Source organism: Neolamprologus multifasciatus, chromosome 7 (genome assembly GCF_963576455.1).
Source record: "Neolamprologus multifasciatus chromosome 7, fNeoMul1.2, whole genome shotgun sequence".
Classification (NCBI taxonomy): Eukaryota; Metazoa; Chordata; class Actinopteri; order Cichliformes; family Cichlidae; genus Neolamprologus; species Neolamprologus multifasciatus.
Genome location: NC_140445.1, coordinates 48,602,736 through 48,629,882, shown reverse-complemented (window position 1 = coordinate 48,629,882; position 27,147 = coordinate 48,602,736). Strand labels below are relative to the sequence as shown.

The 27,147-nt window shown below is 39.4% G+C and overlaps 1 protein-coding gene and 1 long non-coding RNA gene across 2 annotated transcripts in view; one reads left to right on the top strand and one right to left on the bottom strand.

The window, feature by feature from the left end:
• The window catches only part of pparab (peroxisome proliferator-activated receptor alpha b), an 87,310-nt gene extending 60,380 nt beyond the window's left edge, over positions 1–26,930 (bottom strand). The window contains exons 1-2 of the mRNA XM_085164483.1: positions 26,387–26,930; positions 3,620–3,688 (exon numbers count right to left, since the gene is read on the bottom strand). The gene's annotated coding sequence lies outside the window, so the exon portion shown is untranslated. The remainder of the gene's footprint in view (positions 1–3,619; positions 3,689–26,386) is intronic.
• Positions 5,399–10,913, top strand: LOC146515190 (uncharacterized). The gene is made up of 2 exons (XR_014874813.1): positions 5,399–8,889; positions 10,866–10,913. It is a non-coding gene; the product is annotated as an uncharacterized LOC146515190 (long non-coding RNA).
• Positions 26,931–27,147: the final 217 nt, after the last annotated feature.

Below are 27,147 nucleotides of genomic sequence, written 5' to 3'. Positions count from 1 at the left end.
GTATTTTTAACAGCTCACCGAAGCCGCTTTAAGCAGCAGAATTCAAAGTGGATTCATTATTATGGCACAAAAATATATTTACAGTGAGTGGTGACTTGGCCCCCATTCATCACTCCAATCTGGATTTCATATTAGCCAGGAGGAAATTGGATGAAATTCACAACATCACAGCAAGCTCATAAATGAAACAAAATCACATAATCTAAAATACCAATTTATCCACTTAACAAATGAAGCACTGTGTCGGTGGCTTATTGCTGTGTTGTACTCATGAATGACTCATTTTCACTGAGTTGCACTAGTAAGAATACGCTGAGCACTCACACACGACCTCAACCACATACTCAAAACTTCAAACTCAAACACTCAGACAGCAGTCTGCACAGGGCTGCCTCACCACACACACACACACACACACACACACACACACACAAACACACACACACACACACACACACACACGAGCATCAAAATGTGCAAAATGAAACAGCAACACAAAAGACAATATTACACTCCATGTATTCTTGCTGATGTGAAACACATATTTTTTTTAAATTATGTATGATTCAGAAATGTGAAAATGTCCAAGTGTGTAAAAAGAGATTATTGCAATTTTACACAAAAGAAATTATGTATTTTTACTGCTACTATATAAATGATCATTTGGAGAATACTTCATACAACAATTGCCTTTTTTACACTAGTCGAAAGGTAGAACTAAATGATTATGAACAACTATTATTATTATTAATAATTTAATTCTGAGAATTGTCGCAGTTATAAATAAATTTTTATTGTGACACTTGAAAAGTCATGGAATAATAAAAGGGTTTTGTGGTCAAATATGTGTGTGTGTGTGTGTGTGTATTATATATATATATATATATATATATATACATATATATATATATATATATACATATATATATACATATATATATATATATATATATATATATATATATATATATATATATATATACATATGAATGTTTAAGAAACAAAATATACATGATGCAGCAACAAGTAGAAACATGCTCAATCATGCCTTGCACCATTATTTTACTGCAAACACACTCACACACACACACACACACACACACACACACACACACACACACACACACACACACACACACACACAAAAAGGCTGCTGCTGTGACTTAGCTATCCGTAAACTGATCTCTACAGTAATGTAAATACTTTAAAAACAGTGTTTTAGCATACACATTTTTCTTTTACGCTTTCTGCTTAGTTTCCTCTATGAAGACGTGTGCTTACAAAAACTACACGGGACAAACTTTAGATTTGTTTTAAACAATTACACTTGGCAGAAAAAAATGAGGACGTGCACATGTGCACATATTTGTCCGTTTTTATATTTTCTTCTCTTTTTACTACGCGCTATGACATATTTGAGTTTCACATGGACAAACTCAAATATAAATTAAACTGAAAGTGAGTAATAAATTAAAAATAGCAGGGTTAGCTCAGTATGATACATATAATAAAAACAGTAATAAATTACTTACAGAATTGCTGCGAATATTGTAGAAAAATAACTGAACATGACAAATAATCTTTTGCATAGTGCACCCCCTTCCCCCCTCACACACACACACACTTTTTTTTTTGCTTATCTATTAAAAAATGTCCCACGTTTTTTCAGATGGATTTTTGTTAGCACCATATGTTTTAACTAACATACTAAGACTAAGAATAATTGTTGAATTCAACAATTCAAGTTCAAGGACAGTCAAGTTCAAGTTTGAGAACTTGGTGTTGTAGCTGTGGCATGCAGTTTTGGCGTCTGCTTTGCTTCTGCATTATATTAAGTACATATTTCCATTTACATAAAATAAAAAAATAAAATTAAAAGAAGAAACCATTTGAGCCACTTTGCTGTTGGTAATTACATGAAAAAATGCTTCTAACCAACTATTTGACTAAACCTCACATCATACACCAAGAAAGCATCAGCAAAAAAAAGTACAATTATTATGAACTACTATTAACTACACGAATACATTTACGCGCACGTTTGACGGTAAATTTGTATTAGTGTGTAGTGTGTAGTGTGTATGTGTGACTGTGTCTGTGTGTGTCCCATTGCTAGCTCTGCTGTGTAGATGCAATAAACTGTTAGTTTGCTTCAGTGCACCCACTGTGGGTTGTACCAGGCTGTTGTGTTGTTGTAGGTATGCTTTTACACACACAGAGAAAATGCTGAAAACCCTGCCATCTGCCTCTCGACATGCAACCTTCCACTGCACTCCTGCCATTTAGTGCCAAAAAGGCCTTGGGGTGGAGTAGCGAGATACTCCTCCAGCCAAAACCATGTGTCCACAGCTAGTACAGCAAAGCTTACATTCATATGAATGAGCATAATAAGCTACATATGCAACAGTAAGGCTCACTCTTAAAAGCTTTGAGTAATCATTTTGACTTTTTCCTTCAAAAAAAGTCATCCCGACACCCAACATAACACAGCACATCTGAAATCCAAAGCAGAATATTCGAGAAATACGCAAACTTTTGTTGATTAAACTAGAAAATTTTCGCAATTTTCAAAAAACCCAATCAGAAAACAGAACAAAATTTGATTATACTTTCAAGCGACACCTCGAAGAAGATTTTTCTCATTAGACTTGGGAATATACTTTGCTATTTTAATGTCTTAAAAACATTCAGTACAGATTTCCCATGATCTTGATCATTAAATTCACAATATCCACAGTCAATTTTTATAAATTCTCTTGTTGGTGAAACTGCTGCGTTTGTTGCTCATTCAGGTTTGTTCTTCCATCACATCAAGAGCAATGCGATTAGTATCAACATAATAGCAAAAGCATCTGCAGTTGTATGTGAAGTGCTTGTATCAAAAGCACAAGTCTTGTAAAATCTGTATTCAGACATGTAAGGTATAGATCCAAAAGTGGGGAAAAAATATGAAGGAATCCTCCGATTAACAAAAATTATGTATACAAAAGCAAATGGTGAAGAAATGGTGAGTTATTCTCTATTCCGTTTTCTTGAATAAAATATAAGCTTCCCAAGTACAAACTGTAAAAGCACAAAGTCAAAGAAATTTGCCATTTAAAAATAAATAGTTGTAAAAATTAAGACGTCCTCCAAGCTTCTGAAAACATTAAACTGATCGAAATGATCAGCGCACCACGTGCTTCTCTTCATACAGTGCATTCTAAGCTCAGACAGCATCACTCATATGAAATACCTCCACAACTGTGGCCTTGCACTTACTCACTGATTGCATTAAAGTAGGATTATCCGGTCAACAGAGTGCTTTTTTGCCTTTTTTGTGCGTATTGCTAAACTATGAATGAGTTTGTAGAAATCTTTAGTGGGGAAATGTTCTTGAAATCATGAGAATAGCTGTTAACGCTCTGATATCTGCTGTTCTAAGTGCAGGGCTTTAAATTCAGATGCATAAATGCTCGCTCAGGTGAAAAGAAACTTTGTGCAAAGACCTCAAATGCATTGAGATGTTTATTTGTACAGGATTCCTGCGAAAACTGAACGCCCAAAATGCGAACACATTGATAAAGTACATCAAAAAAACCATGCATCCATAGGCATATTTTAAATGAAAATTACTCACCAGTTACCAGAGCAAAGACGCTAAATGTCCGGTGAGGTTCGGAAGCTCTTCCCGCTTTGATCCACATCTCTGTCAAGAAGAGGAGAAAGCCATAAGCTCCAGTTTGGTGCTTCTTGCATAACCCCGTGATTTCCCTCAGACTGTCCCGTTCACAGCCGTGCCTCAGCCTCAGCTCCAGCCTCAGTGCCCACGTCAGTCTCACCTCCAGGCACAAATCCCTCCTTCAACCACAGTCTCAACCCAAAGCTCAGGGCTGCATGGCTTGCCTGCCACCAGCTGGGTCCAGGCCCGGTGAGGCCTGAAACAATAGGAGGCCATGAGGCTGTCTGCGAGGCTCCAGCTAAGCCCGCCTGCTAGTTAACAAGTCTTTGAATGAGGAATGTTAGCAAACAGACAAACAGCATGTCTGATGCATGCAAATAGCACAACCAGTCCAGTCTCAGCCTTGGCTGAGCACATGAATAATTCACAAGTCTATATGCTTCTCTCTCACATTACTCCCTCCCTCTTCTCAAGTGAAATGCCTTCACTGGAATAAGTGAAGCAAAGTATTCAAACCTCTGTTTTACTTTAATACTTGATAACGTAACGCAACAATAATGCAAACCGGTCATGCGGCGACGTAACGTGCACAGCTACTGGTGACATCTCAACAACTTGCAATTCGACAATTCACTCCCCCCCCCCCTTTTTTTTCCGCTTATTGCCTGTTAATTTCTTTTGTTTGCAATTGGCACCTGTCCCAGTAAGAGCTCCGGCTCAGCGCACCACTCATTTGCCCTCGAGAGCGAGTCGGCGTGAAAGAGAGAGAACAAGAGTGAGAAAGAGACACAAGGAGACAGCGAAGGAGAGAGGACATGGAGAGGAAACAGGAGGAGAAGCAGAGTAAATACAAACAAGGTGCGGTACTTCACGCCAGCCGCTGGCACGGATTACGAAACATCTTCTTTAAAACGCACACGTATACCCTACTGAGACACTGGTCACTCTGTGACTGCCATCCATGGACATCCCGGCCACGAGCCCACCACCACAAACAGGTTACCCGTCAAAAATGGCGCCCCTGGCATTCCAGGTGGATCAAGGCCCATCAGATGGAGAAACACCACCTTGGAAAATTTTGATCCAAAATGAGAGAAACCAAAAAAACATGTCTAGAAACCAGCAAGGGGAAAAAAAACCTAATAAAACTGAACAAACAAACAAAAAAAGAAGAAGAAAATGAGGTACAGTTTTAGAAAATAAGCAACAGAAAAGCAGAAAAGCGATCAAAAATCCAGAGCGGTGCAAAAATCAATGTGCCAAAAGTAAGAAAAGGGCCCCTAAAAAAAGCCACTTGTTGCCAGGTTTTGCAGAGCTGCTGTGCAGCTAGTTGGAGGCAGAGGGTTAAAATCCAGCTAGTAGTGAGTAAAAAAAAAAAAAAGATCCATCTATGGCAGGGCGGGCTGCGGGGAGGCCCTGACTGTAGAAATAGCAGCAGACTTTTTGTCTTTTTTTTTTTTCTCCCCTCGCAGAGCTCAAGTCTCCCCCTTGTGTGTGGCTCTAGCAGAAAGAGAGGAGCGACCGATACAGAGAGAGAAGACGAGGAGAGGGGGAGAGAGAGAGAGAGGGAGAGAGAGAGAATCCGAGAGGAGGAGACAGACATGCATACAGTGAAGGGGTAGAAAAGCTCGGCTGATGATGAAATAGGAGGTGTAGCAGAGCGCGCGAACCAGTCACTTTTTCATCACATGTCCAACACGGCAAGGAACTGTATTTGCACTGGGGCCTGGGGAGGGAGGGAGGGAGCATAAGATGGGTGGGAGATGGAGACACAGAAGGGAAGAGAGCGAGGCAGAGTGGGAGGGTGGAAAGCACTAAATGTGGGAGGGGTGGAGGAAGAAGAATGACACAGAAATCCACTCCTCCCAGGCAGCGCGCAGGCTCAGTGCCTGCACTCACACGCCATACTGGGATCCACTATAACGTACGTCAGCAACTATATCAGCAAGTGCAAAGAAAAGCAAGGAAAACGGGAGAATACAGAGTCATTCAGCATAAGCTGCCCCCGCTGAAGGATCCTTGAAATATGCAACACTTCTGAGATCTCCTTGAATTATTAACCTCATCTCTTACCGTGGTGGAGCTTTACAGATCTGGAAGTACACACTGAAAGGAACACACGTACACACACACTCAGAGTGCATTAACTCTTTGGCATGCCTGAGCAGCCTGAATGGATAGAATAGACTACGACACACACACACACACACGCGCACACACACACACACACACACACACACACACACACACACACAAGGACGCGAGCACACAAAGTGAAAAAGAAAAGCACGGAGAGTGTTAATTTCAGTAACATGTGGCAAAGAACGCATGGCCAGGATGCCTCCTTCTTGCCCTGGCTCTGTCACAAAGCAAAGGCTGTAGCCGAACCTTCGCAGCTATTTTGGCACAAAGTCAAAAAAGGCTGATAAGCATTTTTGGGTGAGACTCTGCTGCTTTTTCCTCGAGGAAAAACAGCTGCTACATGCCCCGGTATTCAATGTTCAACAGTTCGGAGAACATTTTAGCGAACCCCCCCCCCCAAGAGATGCCGATTTGTCTTGTTTAAAATGGAGAACGAAAAAAAAAAAAGATAACATAATGGTCCACACGTTTAGTTTGAACCAATTTCTTGCACAGATTTACATGAAGCGTAAGTGAGCCTCAGAGGGAACTAGAAGAGGAGAGGAGAAAGGGGGGGCCCTACTAAACAGCAGGGCTGTTTCCACCATCTTAGATTGCATTGATTATGCTTTGCTTCTCACACGCTAGAGCTCTTTCTCTCCCTGCCTGTCCCTCCCTCCCTCTTTCTGTCTGTTCTGCCACCTTCTCCACTCCGCGATCAGCATTTGGCTTTTTCCATTTGAGGCAGATTACTGTAACGCTATTGTACAACAACTTCCTGCCTCTTTTGGCTCTGGTTCTAAAAAACTGCAAAAGGCAGACCTCGTGGCTTTAACTTTTTTCTCCCCTCGGCCTTGAACCAGGAGCTCTATAAGGGAAGAAAAGGAGGAAGGAGATATGTAAAGTGTATTTATTACTGAGGAGCTATTTTTTTTCTCTCTTTTTTTAAAAAAGAATTTCATTTCTGCTTTATAAACTGCTGAGCATTAAAGAGGGGACTTCATGCCTAGCAAGAGACAATGAGAAAGAGAGAAAGAGGGAGACAGAGAGGAAAAACATAAGGTGGGGGTTAAACTTTTTCTTACGTTTTACTCTGTGAAAACTTCCTGTCGGCTTTGGAGAGCACAAATACACAAGCGGGGCTCGAGCTCACGGAGACTTGTTTAACATGGCTGCTACTGCTTCAGGCTGCACAGCTTGTGAGGGCTGCTTTCACTGCACGGCCACCACCCCGTTCCTCGCCGGCTCTCTCTTCCTCACAGCAGCACAGGCTGGATTACACAAAAAAAACTCCTCTCCTCTCTCCGCGCACTCCTCTTTGCTAGACGGGTTTTTTAGTAGAAACACATACGGCCAAAGACAATTAGAGAGAGAGGAGAAAAATGCCAGTATTATTTAAACTAACAAAGTGCAGGAAAAGGCCGCTTTGCACTGCAAGGTATTTGTTCGCTTTCTTTCTTTTTTCTTCCTTTCCCTAAATGAGATACTAGCTCAGTTCAGTCATGCACTTTGGCAGGAGCTATAGAATCCTATTAGAAGGAGTTCAAGTTATACGTCACATCTCGCCATGCGTTTTAACCAATTGAGAAACTCATGACTTCATTATGGCTTCAATGTATAAAGATGTCTTGGGTATATGTTAAGATTTTCGGGGAATAGCTTGTAAAAAAAAAAAAAAAAAAAAGCATATGTTAGAACTCCAAGGAGTATTAGTCATTAGTTTTAGGGAAGCATGCTCTGTGAATTTATGCTTAGTGTGCGTACTGTACTTTGCATGACATAAAGTTCATCTGAGGATACAGTTTTGGCTTTGGGACTGCTGCCAGCTCTTGCCGCTGTGTTGCGTGTCTACATTGCCGCTACATTGTCATAATTACCTGTCACATCTTAATTGTGGAGTCTTGACTTGTCGGACTTTAGAAGCAAATGCAGACTATTTAAGGCGACTGTATAAAATCGGTTTCCGTTTAAAAAAAGCAAAACAAAACGCACAAAGCAGTTCTTACTACTGCCAACATCTTGCTTTTTTTTTTTCAGATTAAATGATCAAAAACGACTAACGTTAGATGAAGCACTAACAATAACACACGATGCAGGCACACTTTAACTGACATCCGGGAGGGAGAAAAGGCAGGGAAAAGCCACAGCTTTCCTTCTGGAGTACTAGGCTGCTGCAGCTGTGTGACTCAAAGTCAGTCGATCAGGCCAATTGATATTGCAATGAGAAACAAAATGGCAGACGGCGCCATGTTATAGCCTCTGCCTGACAATTATTTTACTCCTAATAATTTTATGATTATGCTTCTCTGTTTCATCAAGGTTTAATGAAATGAATCGAGTTAGGAACACTATTTTACGACAGAGAAAAAAACAGTTTTGAAGCGGTTAAAATATAAAAATAGCATAGCAATAGAAATGCAGCGCATACGTCTAACGCCTTTATAAATAAGACACATTTTTTGTGGCTTAAACAAACTGCGCTGATTGCATTCAGAAGAAGGCACGTTAAAGTGTTTTAAAAGACATCTGCAGGCATTTGTTAAGGTAAACATTGCATTATAGAATTTAAATGGTGGACTGGATGAGCGTTCGTCCTAGTGCTACATGAAACAATAAAACAATGAGCACAGCAAGAGCGATATGGAATTTCACTGGGCAGGGAATCCACAAAGACGAACAATATTTGCACTTAGAAACATCGAGGAGGCATTAGCAGGTGGGAGTAGGGGTTTGTGTGTGTGTGTGTTGGGGGGTGGGGGTAAGGGATGGCTGTGTGCTTGGTCAGCAACCACTACAACGTCGACACTTAGATATGATATGCGGCACATAAAAACAAGGTTATTCTAATGGACTTATTGAAGGGGATAAAAGCTAACCACAAAGTATCCTTTCTGTATGAGGGGAGAGTATACTCTCCAGGAGAAGAGTCCATGAGGTGGTCGAGCTTAAACCCTGCACGTGTCTAAACAACTTCTCTATTACACCCAGGACCTTTGAGGGCACTCCCCATCGAGGAGGGAACAAAGGCCATGACCCCTGGGTCAAAAGCGTTACATGGGAGGCCAAGCGAGCTCATTGAATGTTCCACTGTTGTTTGCTTTAAGAAGGTAAAGATTACTAACACATTAACTAATGCTGATTAGGGGGTTATCCCTCATGGGACCGAGGTCCCGGGGCAGCACATCACGTCGTATTAACACAGCCTGACCTTTGACCCCCACCAGTCACCTTAGGCAGCCGACTGTGACCGCCACTTTCTCCGCCTGTTTGACATTTATACGCATGCATGCACAGACAGGGAATGCAGGCTAACCTTGCAAGGTGCAGCACAGCTCAAACAGAATTCTTTCTATGTGGAAAAATCTGAAGAAACGACTGAATGCTCACTGCACGGGATTTGCAATGTTAACACACTCCGGTCAAAAGAATTTTTAACTTTACTTTAGCAGGCTGCGCTTCATCCGTGTACCCGTATTTCCAATAAGTACTCCTTCCTAAGTAAACATTGTCAATTCAAGTATGTTTTCAAGGCCTCTGACCTAAAAGACTGTTTTATGTTGAAGCTCATAAAATGGTTGCATGTGCAATGAAATGGTGGACAGAAGACATGCGCAGTAATGATGTTTCTAATACAAGAAAAAAAAAATCGTAATATTGGCGATTGCAACCGATAAGAAAAAAGCAGCTTGTTCAGGATCTGTTTCTGTGACTCCCTTCAACGTATACTTTGATATTAGTACAGAGGTGAAAGCATGCTGCACAGCTGAGCTTACCTAACCCTGCATTTCCTGCAAAAGCGAGCCGATAATAAGTTATTATGATACATAATTCAGCTATATCATTTTGGAAATGTCTGCTAACAATCAGATCCTTTGGAGAATTTTATGGGATAAAACACCTTGGGAATATCATTTTATCAGGATTAGGGATATTTTTCCAGCAATGAGTTCCCAAAAATATCAAGTTCAAGTTTTTCCACAAGTTATCTTCACATGCAAAACTCTTGACTGAGCACTTATTTGATAACACATTATCCATCAATATTTGAAATGCACTGTGGCATATATAAAAGCATGTGTGCAAAATATTATGGAATATAAACAGAATGGACTTTTGTTTGTTTCCTTAAAACGTCGTCCGCTTATTACAGAAACCCAAAAAGACATAAATAAATAAATGATTAATTAATAGTTAAACTTAATAATTTTGTCATATATGTTGACTATTTTATATATTAGCTTCATTAAAGGAACACACTGCCTAAAAAACAAAAAATGCCAGGGATACTAATTTAATTTTAGGAAATGTTTAATAATGCCTGAACTTTATGGATTTGGTGTAAATTATTGTCACGATTTATTCAGGGGGAAAAAAAAAAACCTTTTCCAGAAATTCATTTTTTGTTCATTGAGTAAAAATCCACATTAAAATGTTAACATGAACTGTGAAAAAATATGCTTTACAAAAGGCAGCTCATCCAGCCTTTTGTTATACAAATAATAAAAGAACTGATATTCAGTCACGGCGCACACAAGTTGATTTATTTAAAATGAACCTGTCACTAAATTAAAAAGTAAGAAAAAAACTGTTAGAAATCTGTTTTGGGTTTAAATAATACACTTCATAGTGTGTGTATAAATCATTTTTTTACACTAGTATTAGATTGTTAAACACGGTGTATTTAAACACTTCATTCCTAATAAATAGTTTTATATAAATAAAAATATTAATTTAATTTTAATGTATTTGATTTCTGTTTAATCAGCTTTACCTGATATGTTGTGCTGATATGAAAGCACAAAAACAGAGCACTGATCCCCCCCCCCCCCCCCCTCATCTGCCACATAGCTCAGCAGGCATTTGATCCAGTGCTTTCATGAGAACAATTCAAAAGCACCGCAATAAATCTTGAATTTCAAAATATTTCTGAGACATATTGCGAAGAAACAGAATTTGTAGATATGCCACATGCACAAAGAAACGATTCGTCTTAGCAAAAACAAAAACAAAAAAAGAAGAAGAAAAAACAGGAATAAAGACTTTTTCAAAAGCAGGAATGAACTCACCTTGCTGTTTCTCACAGGATTCTGAAAGGAGAGGAGGAAGAGAGACACAGAGAGAAAAGAGCAAAGGAGAGCTTCTCCTGGGAACAAGCTGGAAATTATGGACCATTCGATATCAGACCTCAGAGTGGACAACCTATCCTAAGAGGGACGCGCCCTAACTGTAACTAACAACTACTTCTGGCAGCCCTTCAACAACCAGACATATTGTCCTGGATCAGGGCCGTTTTCGAAAAGGCAGCAATGAGCAAGGGCAGCCTAGGCAAGAAATCAACATCGACCTTCAGCCTCATTAATGTCAATTAATACTTTTTTTCCTCTAATAAAAATACAGAATTTTAAACTATGATCCCAATGAGACGTTAATTATCAAATGTAGCATGTTAAGGTGATACATGCTATAAAAAAGAAGGATTTCCACACTAAAGTGGGGCAGCATTAAGGAGTCAGCACAGCACTTTAAAAAAATAAATAAATAAAATGTATAATGCGTGAGTTAATTATTTCACCTACTGTTTTAGTACTGATATATTAAAAGCTCAAAATCCAACACGAATGCAATGTTGCATTACTTCGTACTGTGTAGGTCTGAAGATCTGCATTTAAAGTGTGAATGCAACAAAACTGCCTCATGGTGGAAACGAGCACAAGCAGGGTTTGAATGATTGTAACAACGTAAAAATATTCAATTAAAAAATATTTTTGACTGAGTATAATACCTGTGTCATTTTTGTCATTACAGCAGAGATCACAATGTAGTAACCAATCATTTTTAGACATGCACCAAATGTTTATTATCTAGTTAAACAGCAATGTAAAAATACTGATTTGTAGCACTAAATAATGTACTGAGACAAATTTCAATAATCAGTGACACATAAAGTAAATTCTCCTTTTCTGTCCACTTAACTATCAGGTCTCTGCATACTTCTACTCTTCCTTCCAGTTTTCTCATGCAGGTTATTAATTCCTATTTAAAAAAAACAACAACAAAGAAACCTTGGCCATTTTGTTTTGTTCTCCCTAATCACTACGCCAAGAGTGCACAACCCTGGCATTTCAGGGGCCACGTCACAACGGCTGTTTCTGTGCCGCAGGGCTGCAAGGAGTCCAACACAGCAGAGCCATACGCACTCAGCGGTTCGCTGCCTCAACAAACACTTTGTGCGCACTGTTTTGTTGTCTTACACAGTCTATCTAGCATCCTTGCTCCACTGAGCACAGCAAAACATGTAACTAATAACATTTAACAATACGTGTGCTTTTCTTTTTCCTGGTGCCTTTTCCAACACAACATCACACACCTTTCAGCTTCCGAATCACTTTGCAGCACTTTCCTTCTTATGCTTACTACAGTAAAGTAAGCTTAGTGACAAAACAGAGTTACTCGAGCACAAAAAGTAAATATTTGAAATATTCTAGATATTTACCATTTTGATATCTGTTGTTTGGCAACCTTGAAAAGGGGGAAACAGCGCTGATATTGATGTCATGGATTAAAAAAAGAAGGACAAAAAAATATATATCACTGATTAGGGAAATCACACTTGGGTTACTGATGAGTAAAAGTGCATTGAATGGCGTTTATCTATGTGGGAGAAAAGCAGTGATTTATAGGACAGTTGCATAAACAGATGTTATACTGTGTGGGCTATTTATGCAAATTCAGTGGCTCTTCTTCATGCAAAATATTATTAATATTTATTTTTTACATAGAGCAAAGTAATATGTGTTTGAGACATAAATCACTGTTCAGGCAAACCAGACCACATGCCAGCAATAAAAGTAAATGTCCACTTACTACTGTGAAAAGTCTGCTCATTTGATTGCACGTACACATGTGTAAAACGTTTGTCTTCATAACCTTCCCTTAAATTGATTTTTTTTGTAATCCTGTGTGTTGACAACTAGTTGGTTTATTAGTTTCATGCAGAGGCTTGTATCAAAAGCACAGAGAGCATTTAAAGTATACACTACATTTATTTTGTCTATTTTGACTACAAGTGTCACGCATTGTGTGTTTTTTCAATTTCGTGTCAAGCGTGTGATAAAAACAAGGTTTATTTTTATTACTCTCGTTATCATCATTATAATCATTATGCCTCATTATATAATACTTTTGTGGGAACAAGCAACTCTGTTCCTCGTGATTATGACCGCAGACACTTACAAGGGTAAACACTTGCGCAAAATTATTTCAATGCTAGTCTGTGATTCAGGGACCCTCTGTGAAAACTCTGTGCTCTCTTTATGGTAAACTGTGCTGACACTGATGGGGTGTAAAATGTTCTGGTCCACCCATCAGCATAATCATCATCAAGCTAAAGGTGTTGACAGCACGTATTCGATGGTGTGACAGCCTCTGACCTCTCACACCAACTTAGTAAGGCACAGGGTCATGTGGAGGACATGGCTATGGAGGGAGAAGTCAATCTTATCCTTCCGTTCCGCCACAGGCCTGTGTGCAGCGACAGCAAGATGAGCTCGAGGGCTTTCCAAAATCCACACACGTTTGGCTGGGAGTAAGGCATCGGGGCCGTGTGTGTTTCAAAGGAAACGCTGAGGAAAGCGCTTTTTTGTGGCAGCACTCGTGCACTTGACAGTGTGTATTTGCCTGCCTCTATGTCTTTGCTCCGTCCCCACCCTGACTCAATATCCCTCAGCACCAATATGTGTCATCTTTAGTAGCCAAAATGGCGTACAGCCCACTTGTCTCCCAAAGGTAGAGAACACTACCTTGTATCTCTTGATTTGAATCTCACGTGTGCAGACAATTTTTTGCCATTATCTCTACACATTACAAATACCTCGGGCTCTCCAGAGCAGCGTAGGACTGAGAGGTTAAAAGGCAGGAGGTACGGAGATGAGAGGCACTGAAAAGCCTCAGTTCTCGGACTGTTGTCAATTGAGCCCGTGCTTCTCTAATGCTGGGGGGGGGGGGGGGGGGGGGGGGGGTTGATAACCTGGCACACAACCAACCACTAATGCCACTTAAATGTCAGAGACTGCAGAAAGAAAGGGAGACAGCAAAACTGGGAGCACATTCATATTTCAGCATGGCAGATGCTATAATACGTTCATGCCTCACAATGAGGACAAACAAAGACCCCAGAAGTTTGAAAAAAAAAAAAAACAAGACAGAGAAAGCAGGCATGATAAAAGGGAAATGAAAAAGAGGAAAAGGGATTTTGTAGAAGTGATGGAGGCAGCTCCATCTAATGGTTGTCTCTATTCGACAAAGTTTGGAGTAGATCTGTCTCACTCTTTCTCTCTCTCTCTCTCCTGTCTCTTTCTCACTCTCTCTCCGCAGATGAAAACCTGACTGGGTGGGGGTCGGGGCCAGGGTTGAGTCTGGTGTTGGGGGTGGGGTTGGATTGCTGGAGAGAGTGATCTTTTTTTCCAGCGGGGTGAAAGGCGGACGGTCATGTGTGCAGAGCTCATGACAAAAGGCCCTTTTATGTGCAGCGTATGCAGATAGAGGAGGCTCCTTTGTGCACAGATGGAGATCCCATGCCTGGGTCTGCCTGCGGCAGAGAGGGAAGGGAGGGCGGAGAGGAGAGAGGAGTGGTGGTGAAGGGAAGAGAGGGGAGGGAGGGGTGTCTCTGGCACTGAGTGCCATCACTATGTCTGGTGGGGGATGGGGCACAGAAAAGAAGGACCGAACGGTCCCGGTCCTGCCAGGTTCATACACAGCGAGGAGGGGCCACGAGCCTCGCTAAGAGGATACAGAGACTTGTAACTCAATAGTGGAATCGAAGAGAGTCCATCAAGTGAGTAGCAAGTGGCCCAGGGTCAAGTATTACATACAAATAATCTCTGATTTTTGCTTCTTTCTGCTGGCTTTGGAAAACAGGGTTTGTCACATATAGTGCCAGAGAGCTAATACAAGTACAGTACAGCATGCAAAACTTATCTGATACCAACTACGGATTACAGGCTTAGAAAAGCTTAACCTAGTTTTTTTTTTAATGCCAACTATCACATATTCCTAACAGGTAAAATGTTCAAACATATCTACAGTTGCACTTTTGACCCAATAACGAGGGGTCAATCATTCACGTGAACCATCGAGCCCCAAATGAAACTGACTGCCAAGTTCAAGTTCTAGTTCTATCTCAAATAAATGCCTCTTCATCTGTCTCAATCTCTATTATCTCAATGTTGCTGCTTTGAACCCATCCCGACTGTTATCTGTCAGTGTCTGGATAAGAGCATTAAATGTGTATTCTGCTGGCAGCTCTCCCCTGGGAGTCGAGGTGACTCCTACTGACATCTGGTCTGCTGAGAAGACATCATATCCTTTAAGTAACCTCCTTCCCTTGACCAGCACATCACAACACTCAAGTCAGACAGCTTCCTATCCTCCTGGAGGCCCACGGCTCTTTTCTCCAGTGGACAGATAGATACCACACAACGACAGACCCTTTAAACTCTTCACATTGGGCTGAAGCTGCTGATGGATGTGCTGAGAGCTGCTACTGTTTGAATATAAAACAAGAGCAAGATGGAAACGCGCAATTTCCTAAAGAAAGATTTCTGTCAAGGGATTTATTAACTAACATGCTTGATAGCTAATGAGTTAATGTTAGCTACCTATTGGGTTCATTATCTCATGATAGTATGCTTGTTAAGTTTCCCAAACACTGAAATTCTTGCTGAGTAAAAATGAGTATAAGATACAAACGAGTATTATTCTGTATTTCATATTTAAAGCAATTTTTACATTTTATTCCTAAACAGCGCTGTATAAATAAACCTTATTTTCTTACTAAAACAGTTTTGTAAATGGGGGTCCAAATTAGAGCCAAACCAACCCACTAGAACAAGGTATGCTTTCAGGTAGGCCTTCCTTGTGATTTACACGTCATTCTGAGTCCAAGTTCTCTTACGGCTATGTCTGGTTTCAAAATACTAACACAGCAACAGGCAAAATGCTGATCACTGAACCAATGGGTGGCATCACAGTCCATTTTTGTATACAGTCTATGCTTCTCCCCAGGAAAGACTTTGCCAACCTGCCATACTGAAATCAGTGGACCAGGGAAAAAATCTGGAGTGAAAAGAAGCTGAATTAATATGATTAATGGGGAAACAAAACAAACAAGACGTTGCTGATGCTGTTGTGCTGATCATTATGCCATTAAATTACAAACTGTACCCTTTTTACGGGTAATGATTGACAAAAACTGGATGTGCAGTGTACACTTTTCTGGTTTATAAGAGGAGCATGCCAGAAAAAGTGTGAGAACCACTGGCTCAGGCTAATTAAAGTGATCAGGTGTTTTTGTCTGAGTCCTGTCTTAACTTTGGCCTAACTGCCCAGCCTGTCTGCCTGCACTCTGGCTGCCAGGAGGCCAGGAATGAAAGCCTGGCACTTACCCCCCTCTCCTCTATCCCCTGTTGCTACCCTAGATGCCAACAAAGGTATTTCTGGCCCTAATCAACATGGAGTGGTAGAGAGATATGAATGCATGCCTGTTTTTTTTTTTGTTTTTTTTACACAAAAGCAGAAAGGACTTAGGTAAACACTAGGAAACATTTTCTCAAGATTAAACTGCATTCCCAAGAGCTACTACAATACATTACATTGGTTTATCAAGCTTTCTTCTCTATTCAAACTTAAATTCATGAGTTGACGTTATGTCACTTGTGTTTTTAAAATACGAGGAAAGTCATCCCTTTATTTCTGTCCTTTCTCCAACAATTTTATACTGTAGCACATTCATGGTACATTGTGGGGAAAAAAGATAATTTGGGATATGTCAACATCATCATGTGAAAGCATTGTACCTTGTGTTAACATATAAGTTGCTAACTTATACCGTACCTTACTCTGTTTTGATGTAATGTCAAATGTGTATAGTTGTAACAGCCATAACGGTTCCTCTGTGTGATATTCTGACCAGTTTATCTCTGACACCCACAAGAAAGGCAGAACTATCTGTTTGAAAGGGAAATGGGCAGCAGCAGATAAAACCAAGGGGATATAGACATGATAGATTAAGCAAACCATGTGTTATTATAAGCTGAAATATGAAATGTGAGAGTTCCATAAACAGGAAAATACAATGTGTGCCCTCTTAGTGTATTTACTGCCATCAGCACATGATCTGCTGGATCCATCGGATCTGATGATTTTTTTTTTTTAACAGAAAGGCAGATTAAAATGACTAATTTACTAAACTTCAGTGAAAGAAGAGGCAGGAAATCTGGGAAAATAATCAGAAATCCCGACTATGAAACAAAGACGAGGGTGATGAAGATGATGGTGAAGAGAAAAACTGTAGCGTGTTCAACATGTGGCTGTCTCAGCTGATGTGTTAAATCTTACAGACAACACAAATAATGATGATTTTTTTGCACTCGAAAGGATTGAAGGATTTTCAAGTGAGCTCACTCTCACAATAGTGGGGCGTCCAGGACAGGAGGGATACGCGGCCTGGACCCCGAACAGCACAATGTGCAAAAGCAAAATGGGGAGCATGAAATGAGGGCTCAAAAACCTCCACACCGCTTAGCTTTGAGTGCTTCGTCATAACAAAGCTGACCACCACTGCTCACCAGGATTAAGACAATACATTCAGCAGTGACAGCCAGTGCTATTGTGTAGGCCTGTGTTAAAATGAAATTAAAAAAAAAAAAGCAATCATGAAAAAACGGAACACAACTATGAGCGAAGGCACAACCTTACAGTAGGATTACAGGACCTCTGTTTTATTTTTGTGCGCCATCAGAGTGGGTCAGTTAAAATAAATTCCTGATCGACATCCTACAGTGCCTGTAAAGTCTCTCAGCACATCCACAGTCTGAAGCAAGTTTTAGCTCCCCTCCCTAAAAGCTCACTGTCTTCTGACTAGCAAGCTTACACCAGTCTTTGCTTATTGAGACCGTCTCATCCTCGTGTCATGTGGAAGCTCCAAAAGCAAAATAGAAAACACTGTTTCTCTTTCTTGGTTGCAAATTGCAATCTCTCAAATCCATCTTTGCCCGTTCAGATCTGATCTGGAATACAACCAGCATGAATACCAACAGCAAGAAAGATTACAACGGGATCTCTTTTTAGAGAAGAATACGTATTTTACTCTTTTACTGGAAAGTGAGCAAATATACATGGAGTGCCCACTTGTTCACAAACCTTACAGTACATAAAACTAATTGTACTAGAGCCAGCCTTGGTTTTTTGAACTGTCTTCCAGTCACTACAGAAACAATGAAAAAAAAGAAGCAAATACAATCTCTCTCCTTTTATGACCAAACAATTTTTGTAATTTCAAAACTTACTAAAGAAAAAAGGGAAAAAAAGATCGACATTACTGCTTCTCTTTAACTGCAAATTTTAAAGCAAACAAGTGCAAAATTTAATTAAAACTAATAATTGAATGCCCGATTAATGACAGGCAATTCACCTCTAATATTTATACTACATGAATTTATTCTATCTACCTAACTACATGCTCATAGTACATATGTTTAAGGTAAATGGGTAAAAAAGTACATGAAAATCCAACATTTTAATATCACATTGTATGAGATGGAACTTCTACTTTTAAGAATAAAAGAAAACGCAAAATTTCCAAAACAAGAATTACAGATGACAAACATAAACATACATAAAGCAGTTCAAAAAGAGTTACAAAGATATGATCTTCATGAGTTATAAAGAAAGGGATCATGTGGAAATTCAGTCGATGTCTTTGTTTAGGAAATTGTATTCATGCTTATTCGACAATTAACTGGAGGTATTGGTGCGCAGGCAAAGTTAAATATGGAAAACACAATGATATGATGTGGTGCATAAATTATATTAGAAATATGTTTGTTACTATTACTGCAGATTATATCAGTAAGGAAGCTGCTTAAATATTGACTCATAACTTATGGCAAAGGGGTGGGATTAAATAAGTGTTTACTTCTTCCCTCTTCTTTTCGATATGTAACTGAATCAGAACAGGTGAAGCAATATTGAAATATATTAGCTTTATTTTGTATAGGATTTCTTTTCTTCTTTTATTTGCTAAATGAATTTTGTATATTGTTTACATTATTGAAATAAATTAACAACAACCTTAAAATCATAAAGAAGGATCTTTAAATTAAAATGGTTGAGCTTTCTTTGTTTGTTAACTCAGTCATAAGCGATACTTATTTTAGTGTCCTTGACTAAGGCTCTGGAGCTTGTCTTTGACAGCTCATTTTTTAATAAAATAAAGCAAAACAAAAATGTATAATATATAATATAACAAGAACATACAATCTAATGTGCTTCACACACAACCTTCGCTTCATTAATTCAGTTTCCTAATACTAAAACCAAGCTGTAATACTTTACCTTCTAATTCAGTGCAAAAAGGGTCATAGCAAATTACAGGAGAGCAATTTAAAGCGATATTTGCTGTTACTGTGAATGCTGGCACGACACCATATGAGCCATCTGCAAAAATGCCCCGTTTCACAGTGCATTTAACATTTCCAACTTCCATGTCCGTGTCCCTTTAAGAGAAGGCTGAGTCTGCAGCTGTGAAAACTCTGCATTGTTGCTTCTCTTACTTCTACTTTCAAACTTCATTTTCAGCCCTTGCAAAGATTTTCAGAGCCACTCTCTGGACACTGGCAGGTACTTTCACCAGGAGCCAAACTTCCCAGCATGCCTTGTAGCAGGGCAGGCTTTGTTCCTAAAGTTAACTGTGAAGTTGCACTGCGATACGACCCTGCTTCGTTCTTACTCAAGCGGGTTTACATAAGATGCATACTATACTGCCAGAAAAATGAAGTTTTCATTCTTTAATTGCACCAATATTGAAAACTCGTGCAGAAATCCTTTACAGCTCTCGAAGCATGCGTGGCTATAATTTAAAAGCCAGGCTGCTGAGAAAAAAAATCACCAAACTTCAAAACAGCGCTTAATAATAGCCATATAATGTTTTATATCAAACATTTCCTTTCATCATCTCTCCAGAAACTTGAATTAAACTACTGGAATTAAAGACACATCTTTAATCACACTGGCCTCAGTGTACTTTATGTAACAGATGCATCATCAAAGATACTTAATAGCTTAAAATGGGACCCATTTTCTGTGATGCACAGCTAAATAACATTTATTCCTAATACCATGTAAACAATTCCAATCTTTGCTCCAAAGTGGATATTACAGCTACGCTGGATAACATGTGAGGGACAGTGCAGGCTGCCTGCAGCATCTGGTGGACACCTGTAAGACTGCAAGTCACTAGATTAAAAAAAAAAACAGAAGCCTCTTTGATTTTGCTAAGTCACTAAAATTCCTGGGCGAATGTACGCTGACCTTCAGTGGTAGTTCTGCGGACATGTGGGGTTTTCTACCTATCACAAAATCAAAGGCAACATACACAATTATGAACAGTCAGTGAAACACAAATCTGGTCAGCCAGACAAACCAGAATACATACTAGTTTTTAGATTAACATTTTTTATTTTATTTTATTTATTTATTAAGTCATTGTGTTCACCTTGTGTATATTAAAAAAATACAACTGTTCTGCTTCATTCTTCACCATCTCTGATGTGTAAACAGTTTTAAAAAGTATGTCAACATACGTGGAAGTTTTTTCTTAATGGCTCTAAAAGACAAAAAAAAAACAAAAACATTAAAATGTGTGTTTAACTCAAGCACTTATGAGCTATATCTAGTGAGCGTTGTGAACTCACTCACTGTGAGTAAAGCTGATCACAAAGGGGCAATCACTGACACCAAAACAATTAGGATGCATGGGTCTAATCCTTTGCACAGCACTTAGGACACTTTTAAAAGCCACTAGGGCACACTGCAGAGTTCCCTTAACTTTTAGGGTTCAGTCTGGTCCATTTTTAAAGTCACTGGGGCACAGGCCTGATTGTTAAGACCAGGGAAAGTAATCCCTGGAGTCAGGCCACTAAACCTGCTCTGTCCTTGTAACCATAGCAGCAGACAGGTAGTGTCTGGGTCACAGGGCAAACATGGCCAGGCTTCAACCCCGGCTGATGCAACATGTTTACGCATTCATTTATTTGGTTTTAAGACATTTAAAAAGTCACCCTTAATAAAAATGTACATGTCTGCTGTATGAAGTGGGTTTCGCTATCAAAGTATGACAAACTTTCAATCAGTAAAACTCATATCATTATTAGATTACATAACAAATTATATACTGTAAGTTCATAACTCTAAGTAGTTCCTCTGTGAAGAAAATATTTTAAGACTTTGCAGTGGACTTCAAGAACATTAAAAAACAGATGCTTCTATTCAACAAAATTATAAATCAGCAAATTGAAAATAACCTTCACATTGATAAGTGGTGAATATAACTGTCATTAATGCAAAATTACAACTCTACATCTTTTACAAGATGATCTTTGTCACTACACCAAGTCTAATTATCTCTATGTTTATTAATACAGTTCAATCCACTATTCCATTATGTTCATGTACAGCCTCATAAAAGTCATAAAATACCAAAAATATATATTTACAAAATTATCATATGAAAAAAGATAAAATAAAGCAAATATAAGAAAACACATAATGTCACAGGAGGATGAGACAAACTGTCCAGTTGAATTTTGCCTCTTCATAAAAAAAATGCCCAAATGATGGTCTTGCCCTTTTGAAAGGAACACATGATCTCCTGTGGCCTTTTCAGCTTTCCCTCTCTCTTTTCAGTTGCTATGAGACACTCGAGATGAAGCCAAGGCTTCCACAATTCATTACTGCAGGAATAAAAGCCAAAGCACTGGACAAAGCAGGGCAGACCAACTCAAACTAGCTCCCACTTAACACACACATCACACCTCTGAGTGCTCTGCTGACATACAAATGGCCAATTCAAGACTTCTGTCTCTCTCTTTTTTAGTTTTATTTAAAAACTGGGATATGGATGAAGGAAAATGGCACAGGTACAATGTGAAAAGTTAGGGGGGGGGGGGGGGTTGTTTTAAAAAAGGTTTTCAGGCAATAATTTTTATACGTCCTAAATAGTGTAACACACCGCTTTTTATTGAGTTTGCACCAAAGGTTGAACAGGCTACAATGCAGCATCACCTGTCTCTGGCTTCCCACCAGCTCTGACTCGCCAAATCATGAAACATCTCTTTTCTCTCCAACCAATCAGATCTGAATCTCTAGCTGTTCTCATGCAAAGAAAGGAAAAGGAAAGCCAATGAGAAATGTCCCTCCTCCTTCCCCTCATACACCACACACACACACACACACACACACACGTACACAGACACACACACACATACATAACAATCACCATCTGAGAAATGCCAACAGACGGGCAATCAGTCATTGTAATTAGGCTTACTGCCATTCCCAGGGCCTTCATAATTCAGGCTAGAGCTGGAGGACATAGGTAGTGAGATCCTAGCTGCCATAGCCTACCGCTGGTTCACCCAAGCCTCGAACCAGGCCACTCCCCTCTTCCATCTCTGCTCCCTACATTGGGGGGGGGGGGCAGCACAATTATAAGGGGTAGCTGGATTACTGCAAAATTACTCCCCTCGCCCCAGTCCCACTCCCACTCCTTTTTCACTGGACTGCAAGTTTTTTTTTTCTTTTCGCCAAACTGCATTAGAGGAGATACATTTGGCTAAGAAAATGGCTTTTAAAAGAGAAAAAGTACTAATCTAAACACATAAAAACACTATAAAACACAACTTTGTGACATTTAGCCCATACAACTTTGAAGATGCAAAGGTGTAAGGGGGACACTGGATTTATAGTACGGACACAGCAGACTGTTTTTCCTTGGAATTCAAAGCTAAACAGGAAACTATGGCAGTAATTTGCAGAGATTTATTTTATTTGCTTACAGGCTGTGGTTTACTCAGAAACTGGCTTTGCCTGTTCTATAGGACATGAAGTTTTTTTGGCAGTGAAATGAAGAACTGCAAGTTCAGCCAAAATAGACAATAAAGCAGAATGGAGAAACATGCCAAATTGCTCGGGCAATTCAGTCCAGAGGCTCATTTTTCCTAAATGATTCATACTGGAAAGAAAAGCATTTCCCTGTCCTTAGATGAACTTAGTGTGCTTGCCGTCGGCTTTACAAGGAAGAGATGGGGGAGGGAGGCGGATGTGTTCACACTCGGTCCCACAAACACATGTGTGTGCACACACACATATGACTGCACAGCCATGACTACAGATTCTTTGCTCACTGGGGAATTAGGTAATAAACATGTAAGTCTCAAACACAGACACATATAAACATATGCTACTTATACATGCTACATATTTTTTACATAACCAAATCGAGTCAGTCCTCATTTCTTTATATTTCAACTTTCTTATGATTTTAGAAACTGTCTTGTACAATAATTCTCCAGGCTTTCTGCAGGTCTTTCAAAGTTTTTCTTTGGACATTAGCTGCTGCTATTTCATTCACTTTCAGTCCAGTCCTTGCACCAGAGCATTTTCAGACAAATGTTTCATTTTTTGTCTGTTTGCTGAGCCACTGAATACTGACTTATGATTAATTCAAGCATTAAAACGCACCCAACTAAAAGGATGAGCCCGTATTGCATCTACACATAACAGACACCAAAGACCCAGTTTTAAATTGCATCTTTAGATATTTTGTTATTGGCAACCTGTCAAAAGAAATAATATGTTTAATTTTAAAAATTAAACAGTGATTTAAACAATATTTAATTTGTTTAGTGTAATGTATTAGTTAAGTCTGCAAACGGGCAGAAAATAGCATGTCTACATCAACAAGGTGAATCCCAAAGAGCTATTAGCTGAACATCTCAGCATGGTGTGCAGCGTGTCCTTAAAACAGTGAGGAAAGTGGAGGACAAAAGAACAAGTGGCAGGTCTAAAAAACTATGTAGAGCAGGTGAACAGTATGTGAAAGTCATGTAATAAAGTAGAACAAAAAAATCTGACAACTGATCCCTCCACCAAAGGTAAACAGAGAGAAAAGGCAAACATAAATAAACCACAGACATGCATTTACAATGATGAATCCACATCTGAAATTTTCAATACAAATTGTGCCTATAGGTATGAAGGTCAGGGGAGAGGTACAACAAGAGAGGAGAGGTATCTACAGCAATCTGTAAAAAATGGTGGAGGCTGTATCATGGTTTGGGGCTGAATTTCAAACGTCCTGTCCAAAAGTGATTAAATTATGTTGGTAAATTACTTAATTTTTCCCTATGACAAAGTTGGCATTACAGTAAGCACATACCTGAACAAAAAAACCCACACCAATCAGTCATGGACTGGACTCCACAGAGCCAGGATCTCAACAATATTGACGCAGTGTGGGATCATCTTGACAGAGAATGGAACAAAAAGGCAGCCAACATCCAAAGAAGAGCTTTGGATGTCCTTCAAGAAGCCTGCAGAACTATTCTCCAAGACTACTTAAAGAAATTCCAAGAAAGCTTCCTAAGAGAGTTCAGACTATGTCAAAGAATAAATACGGTTATACTTTCAAACAGTGTTTTCTGCTTCCATTTATGTTTGCATGTTTCAATAAACTGCTGTACAGAACACAAAGAAATGAGGAAATGACTTCTGCACATTGTTGTATTTTATTTAGCTTGAACCATGACTGCACGACAAACAGCACTTTTTAGACTGTACTTAGTGTTCAGTGCAGTAGCAGTAGAGTTTAGAAATGAGAGAAAACTAAAGGCAAGTTTTGTATCAGTCAGCAGTGTCCTGAGGCTGGTTTATTGGCCTGTCTGGCTCAGCTGGCTGACAGTGTTCACCTGTTCCTTCTTTCCACTGCAGGATGGCAGCTAATAGTCTGCTGCAGCACAACAGGGATTAGAACCTAAAACTCTTTTGTTAATATTTGCTTACTAGGCGTGACACTTTTCTGTGCTAATTAGCTACTTTTCAATAAAGAGAGACAAAAAGACATGATGGGAGCATGCTGATAACTTATTGTATATCTCATGCATCAAAATTAGACCATGCAGTAAGGAAACATCTAAGCATTGGGTTACATGAAAAATACATTATGCTGCTCATAAGGATACTTATGAATCTGTTTTGTACATCATTAGTGTAATGCAGCAGATATATATATAAAAAAAAATCAATAATGAACAGAACAGAATAGAAATATCTAATTGTTATGATTTAAAGTTATCACACTGTTTTTTACTTTGAGACTAAATCATGTCTGCAGTGACATTTTTTGTGACCTTGGCTTTCCAAGTCAGGCTTAAATTTAATGCTCAGAATGTAGAGTGCAGCAGCATTAAGGGACAAACATAAACATCTCGCCTGTGACATATTTGGACAGCGGTATGAAGGTTGAAAACAAGAATAAGCCGGCCGTGTTATTGCTGACTCGTGCAAAATGTGGGCAAATATGTAACAAAGTGGCCGTTAATAAGACAAATTCACTCAGGATCAGTCGAATGACAGATTTAAAATAGTAACAAATCTATGAGCGACACAGTGGCAGAAAAATGGCGATGAGGTCTCTACACAAGGGTGTGACACAAAGCAGGAATTTATTTCAGCCCGGAGTCTTTCGAATTGTTGCTCCAGATGTTGCCATTCTGCAAATGTAAATAAAGGAAGAAAGCAGCACTTGCCATTTAAGATATAAACGATGTTAGTTTTCGTTAGTTTACAGCTGTTTCTGTAAAATTCCAGCAAAAATCAAGCCAAGACTCGTGTTTTTTTTTTAACCTCGTGATTCCTTGTGAACATACATGACATACTTAGATTTCGAGTGACTGCGTTATGAACATAATTTCCTTAGGGATTATTAAGTATTCTGATATGCATGAATTTATTTACTGATTTATGACCAAGTAGTCTCCTTAAACTCCCGCATATGATGTTTTATCCTGTATAAATCTCTGTCTCTCTTTTATATGAAATGCATTTTAGAATATTGCCCCTTGCCAGTACTGTATCCCTCTTCATATTGACCAAAAATCACAAAACTATAACCCCACATATGGAGAATTATTATTATTATTAATATCATCATTGTTACACAGAAACCAGACAACTGTTGTGCTGCATGAACTTCACTTATCATCATCATCAGATTTCAAGTAAAGCTTGTGTGTGTATGTGTGTGTGTGTGGTTTTTTTCTCCCTTCCCCATGCCAGTGAACCTGAAACCACATGACACCTAGCAACAATGGGCGCCTGTGTACAAATAGAGGAAACAATTTTTTGAAAAGAACCACAACAGAAGTAAACTCTATACCACAGCAGCGTTCAAAGCCTAGTTTTAAATATGTGTCAAACTTGAAAACAATTTAATGAATAAATAAATAAATAAAAAAAATCCCACGTAACCCACAGCAAAAATAAAACACGCCACTAAATATAACACAAACCAGCTATCAGCGCTACACAGGAGTGCTGACACCATAAAAGCCACCTTAATCATGGCGCTAATATACAAGCCACGCTATAAATATTACAATATCACTTCCCCCCCCCCCCTCCGTTTTAGCTTCTATTGATATAAAAGGTGAAATCATTTCTGGGTCTATTTCCAATCGTGCTGCAGAACAAAGAAAAGTTTCGACTCACCACAACAACGCACCATGTGCTGCGACTGTCCACAGCGCAACAGGCGAGAGGAGGGGAACCGAGAAACAGCCGTTCTTTTAAGGTGTTCAGTCCAGCCTGCTGCAGCTGCTCGGTACTGCTTTTGCTTCTGAGGGAAACTTAAGAAATATCTATGTCACCGCTGCGCTTCGTTAAATACAGATAGTCCGGGGGGGAAGCGAGAGAGAGAGGGAGAGAGGGAGAAAGAGAAAGAAGTGATGATCCGTCGGGTTATAATCTACGTGGTGGTCTGACGGCTTTGGTGAGGACAGGATTATACACATCCCAAAGAAAGCTTTTCATCTGTTTCATCAGCTGCTGCTGTCCCCAATATCCCCACAAGTCTGCATGCATGGCGATCCTGAATCAGTTTACTGTGCGTGAAGGCTGCTCTGCAAGTTATTACAGCCGACAGGGGTTGACTGGTTGTTTTATGGGAAGTCAAAAATATTTATTTGCCTTTTTGTTATTTTTGTTGTTGTTTTTTAATTGCTCTGTTGATATTTTAGGTGCTGATGTATATGTGGCTGCAGTGCATTTCCTGCTGGAGCACTTGCATGCCTTGGTGCATGCAGTGAGCGACCTGCAATACCTGTAAAGTTTGTGTAAGCAGAAGTAGTATAGCTTTGGACTCTTATATTCAGACTGAGCAACTTTAGCAACCTTATTTCTGTCTCTATACGTGCTCATTGTCACTGGGATTCACTGCTATTTTACTTATTTAGATTCCAGTTAGAGCATTT